The following is a 6000-nucleotide window of genomic DNA, read 5'->3' on the forward strand; positions in this document are numbered from 1 at the left end:
TTTTGAGTCTGTGCGCTAAAGCTAAAATAGTTGCATAAAATTGTGAAGAAGAAAAACAGAATGTTTGAGGAATATCAGTTTCAAGCGCTGTAATGAGTGAATCTGACTGCAGAGAAATGTTAAATAACTGTCAGGCTCTGTCATCGCTATCCTTCTTCATACTGAGCAAGCAGGTGAGTGACAGGTTAGACAATTATTTAGTTTGACTGGCTGTCCGTGTGCATCACAAAACCAGCAAAGCCCGATGGACAGAGCTCTCAAAGCACAAATGTAAAACGAAAAAGTTCTACACATTCATTAGTACCTTATAAAAAACCTTTAGAACATAAAACCGTTGCCTTTAAAGGGTTAGTTCACCCAAAAATGAAACTTTTGTCATTAATTATTACTGTCGTTCATCTTCGGAACATAAATTAAGATATTTTTGATGAAATCTTTCTTTCTGTCCCTCCATTGACAGCAACATCATTGCAACTTTCAAAGCCCAGAAAGGTAGTAAAGACATCATTAAAATAGTAACTACAGTTCAACCTTAATGTTATGAAGTGATATTCGCGTGTAGAAACCATAGACAGTATATAAACTGGACACAGCGACCCCATAGGTTTCAACGGAGAAAAGTGAAGCAAATAGGAAGCCCTTACTTCCTGATGGCTGAGCGTACTGCGCAGACTCAAACTGAGCTTGACGACGTGGATGTGACGTGAGCAGCCTGCCTGACAGTTGTAAGTTTTCTAGTAGCTGTGCCAAGCGAAATCTGAACCATTCCCTTCCGAATCTCGCAGAGACGGAGAGCGTGAGTAGGAGCTGTCCATGAGCTAGGAGCAGGAGCAACGTCATGACTCTCTATGGGCTTCTCCTTTGACTTTATCGGACTTTATGCCTCCACGTCCCCCCGATTGACTGCGAGCTTCTCTTCCTGTCTCTACGGTAATTTCCAGAGAGTCGCGTGGTTGTGACGCAATCGTTAGCCTACTTTTACAAAAACTGCTTCAACGGGGCCATAACGTAAGATACAAGGTAATGGAGCCTTTTATACATTGTTGTGTTTCTTTAGAAATAAACAATGGACAAATGGAGTCTTTGGGCCCTATTTTAACGATCTGAAACGCAAGTGTCAAAGCGCAAAGCGCAAGTAACTTTGTGGGCGGGTCTCGGCGCTGTTGCTATTTTCCCGGCGGGATAAATGACTCTTGCGCCAGGCGCAAATCTAAAATGGGTTGGTCTGAAGTAGCTTCATTATTCATAGGTGTGGTTTGGGCGTAACGTGAAATAAACCAATCAGAGCGTCATCTCACATTCCCTTTAAGAGCAGATGCGCTTTTTCCATAGCGGATTGCTATTGTAACGGCGGATTTGCCAGGCGCGCGCCAGCAGCGGTTCACAGCCAAGGAGAGCAACGCTCTCGTCACGGCCGTAAAAGAGAGAAGTTACATTGAAATGGAGAAACCCACCCAAATTAACTTCGGTTAATTTGGGTAAATGTGTAAGCTAGATGTATGCTTTTATAATAAATTGTTTATCTATCTATCTATCTATCTATCTATCTATCTATCTATCGTTCGTAATAATGTATGATTTGCAAAAATGAAAACTGCTGCTTCTGTGTAGATGAGAGAATCAAAGTGCGCGTTGTGCACACGCTACATTGATTATGGCCAAGCATGCGCCCTTAAAATAGACTTTAAACTATTTTTTCCTGGTTAGTGGTGCAATTGTTTTCTAAACCTGCAAAATAGCAAGAAGGAACGTTTGCGCCGGAACACGCCTCCTCTTTGCGCTGATCCGCCCCCGGGAGCGCAAGTGTATTTCTTAGTTAACCGACGTGCTTCTGTGGAGGGAAAAGTCCGCTTTGCGCGGGTGCAAAATAGGAATGATACATGCGTCGGTGTACAAAGTCACTTGCGCTGGGTGCAAGATAGGGCCCTTTAAACGCCTCAGATGTAAAGTTATTCGCTGTCAAAGTGACCCCAAAATGAATGGGAGTTAATGGGATGCTAACAGCAGGTGAAGGCTTGTTAGCCAATGGCGGCTCCAGGGGGTGGTACGGAAATCGATCGCTCGATTACCCCCCTGGTAGAAACGAGGGCGCTGCCATCTTTAGAATATTGTATTTGAACTTCCGTTTTTGCGGTCGCTCTGTATATTTCTATGGCATCGCTGTCCAGGAGTAATTCGATTTTGAAGTGGATTTACTTAATATAAAGTTAACGAAAGTTATCATGAGGATTGTAATGTTTAAAGCAGATGTCTTAACAAATGTAAGTAGACCGGGAAGATTTTAAAACGAGCCATTCATTCATAAATAAGCAAGATCGCTGTGAAAATACAGACCGGAAGTCAAAAGACAACAAGCGCAGCGCTGAAAAGAGGCGGAGCTACATAAGCTCTATACCATTCTTGTTTTGAACTTCGGCATGTTTATTGAGTGTTAAATAAGTTAATAATGATAACAAGACTGTTTATCATGGTGATTTGTACAGAGGCTTCGTGGATTTTCACTTAAGCCTAAACAGACAGTGAATAAGATCGACTGAGCGCGTGCGATTAGGCTACCCGCGTCTGTCTTCGAGGCCAAATCATATATTCGTGAAAAGGTTGCCGTGTCCAAGGAAAACGAAATATTTGTATTTACCATGAATAAAGGTGGTCAGAATTCGACGGTGCGAGGAGTCACGCATTGAATCAGTAGGGGTTCAATAGGGGTGGTTGTGGCGCAATGGATAAGACACATGCCTTTGGTGTGAGAGACCCGGGTTCGAATCCACTGTGAGACACCAATGTGTCCCTGAGCAAGACACTTAACCCCTAGTTGCTCCAGAGGCGTGCGACCTCTGACATATATAGCAATTGTAAGTCGCTTCGGATATAAGCGTCAGCTAAATGAATAAATGTAAAATGTAAATGTAAATGAATCAATGCCATTGGTCTCTATTAAGTGAAGCATCAGCTTCAGCGTTACCCATGCGACGCATTGGTGGTCAGCTGAGCCTTGAAAAGTGGAGCTCAAAGTTAAAAAATAATTAACACCTTGTTTCATTACACCTATCTTTTAATGAATCAGCGTTTTTGAACGTGTTCGTTGAATGAACGGTCTTGACTCACTCAAAGACAGTCCGTTGCTGTAACAATATAATTTGCACGCTGAGTGACAGCCTTTCAATGCGCTGTTTAGTTTAGATTCCTTTGGTTACTGAAAATGTCCTCGTTTTTGTGCATGCTGACCACATCGTAACACTTATTTATATACACTCACCTAAAGGATTATTAGGAACACCTGTTCAATTTCTCATTAATGCAATTATCTAATCAACCAATCACATGGCAGTTGCTTCAATGCATTTAGGGGTGTGGTCCTGGTCAAGACAATCTCCTGAACTCCAAACTGAATGTCAGAATGGGAAAGAAAGGTGATTTAAGCAATTTTGAGCGTGGCATGGTTGTTGGTGCCAGACGGGCCGGTCTGAGTATTTCACAATCTGCTCAGTTACTGGGATTTTCACGCACAACCATTTCTAGGGTTTACAAAGAATGGTGTGAAAAGGCAAAAACATCCAGTATGCGGCAGTCCTGTGGGCGAAAATGCCTTGTTGATGCTAGAGGTCAGAGGAGAATGGGCAGACTGATTCAAGCTGATAGAAGAGCAACTTTGACTGAAATAACCACTCGTTACAACCGAGGTATGCAGCAAAGCATTTATGAAGCCACAACACGCACAACCTTGAGGCGGATGGGCTACAACAGCAGAAGACCCCACCGGGTACCACTCATCTCCACTACAAATAGGAAAAAGAGGCTACAATTTGCACGAGCTCACCAAAATTGGACAGTTGAAGACTGGAAAAATGTTGCCTAGTCTGATGAGTCTCGATTTCTGTTGAGACATTCAGATGGTAGAGTCAGAATTTGGCGTAAACAGAATGAGAACATGGATCCATCATGCCTTGTCACCACTGTGCAGGCTGGTGGTGGTGGTGTAATGGTGTGGGGGATGTTTTCTTGGCACACTTTAGGCCCCTTAGTGCCAATTGGGCATTGTTTAAATGCCACGGCCTACCTGAGCATTGTTTCTGACCATGTCCATCCCTTTATGACCACCATGTACCCATCCTCTGATGGCTACTTCCAGCAGGATAATGCACCATGTCACAAAGCTCGAATCATTTCAAATTGGTTTCTTGAACATGACAATGAGTTCACTGTACTAAAATGGCCCCCACAGTCACCAGATCTCAACCCAATAGAGCATCTTTGGGATGTGGTGGAACGGGAGCTTCGTGCCCTGGATGTGCATCCCACAAATCTTCATCAACTGCAAGATGCTATCCTATCAATATGGGCCAACATTTCTAAAGAATGCTTTCAGCACCTTGTTGAAACAATGCCACGTAGAATTAAGGCAGTTCTGAAGGCGAAAGGGGGTCAAACACAGTATTAGTATGGTGTTCCTAATAATCCTTTAGGTGAGTGTAGCAACAAATAAATATAAATAAATAAATAAATAAATGGCAATAATACCGCATATTGCACTATTGAGATACTCAAAATTACCGCAAGGGAAATTCCTTCACCGCGACAGTCCTAGCTTTAACGTGATCCTTGAAACAATAAACACTCTTGCACACTGAAAAAGACAGAAGAGGGAGGAAAGCGGGAAAGGGTGAGCAGTGATAAATGATATCGACTCTGGTGGCGCTGACAGATAGAAGCTGTTAACAGGGGGTCAGAATTAGTCTCTGTCGGCCGCAGTCATAAACCTGACCCCTCATTAGAGAACGGGACAGGCCAAGGAGCTCGGAAACACCTGGAGAGAGCTGTTAGCACAGGAGGAATTCCCAGTCCAACTGCTGATGCTAACCAGCCAAACTGGGACAGGCCAAAACTGAATTCACCTGGAAGGAAATTAATACTTTCATTCAGCAAGGATCCATTACGTTGATCTAAAAAAGGACAATTAAGACATTTATAATGTTACAGAAGATTTCTATTTCTAATTCTATTTCTATATGCTGTTCTTTTGAACTTTGTGTTCATCATAGAATCCTGAAAAAAGTATCATAGTTTCCATAAAAATATGAAGCAGGACAACTTCTTTCAGCATTGACAATAATTAGAAATGTTTTCTGAGCACCAAAGCGCATTTATATATATATATATATATATATATATATATATATATATATATATATATATATATTAGGGCTGTCAAAGTTAACGCGTTAATAATGCGTTAACGCAAAATCATATTAACGGCACTAATTTTTTTAACGCAGCGCGTATTTTCTGTTTGACCCGTGGCCCAACCTCTAGTTGGAGAAATGGAGATACACAGTGTTGCCAACTTAGCGACATTGCAGACCCCTTTAGCGATTTTTTCCCTTCAACAAAGCGCCCAAACCTTATTTAGTTTCTGAGAATCTACCGGTACCACCGGTACTGCTCTATCAGCACGCGCGCGCACCTCCCGCTCTCTCTCGCTCGCTCGCTCGCTCTCTCTCTCTCTGCGTCTCGCGCGGAGGAGCAGCGCTTTAATTCAGTTAAGCACAGATATTATGTTGCTTCACTAATTTTACAATTATAGCCGAAATCAGAGCACAGATATTGTCTTTATCTTATGTGAATTTGATTTCACCAGACGACGGCTCGATTATCAGAATTGTTGTGCAGATTAACTTAACATCTTGGAAGGGAGAGCTGGTTATGTCTTAATGGGTCGCGTTTCAGTCACCATTTCAAATTCATTCCGTTGTTTGACAACAGAAACAGTAAAATATACCAATGAAAACAGTTTTATTGAGAATTTAGCTTCATCAAAATGGGCACAGAGAGAGACAAACTACAATGTAATAATAAATAATAAATGTACATTTAGCATTTTCAGAAGAGCTGCCCTGTCATGCAAAATCTAAACATGTTTGTGTTAGTAAATTGCTCAGTGCAAAGAAAGAGAAGTAATGGTAACCTGGCTTTTTTTTTGTTCTTTCTACATGTGTCTAATAG

This window comes from Leuciscus leuciscus (genome assembly GCF_965113295.1).
Source record: "Leuciscus leuciscus genome assembly, chromosome: 14".
NCBI classification, from domain to species: Eukaryota; Metazoa; Chordata; class Actinopteri; order Cypriniformes; family Leuciscidae; genus Leuciscus; species Leuciscus leuciscus.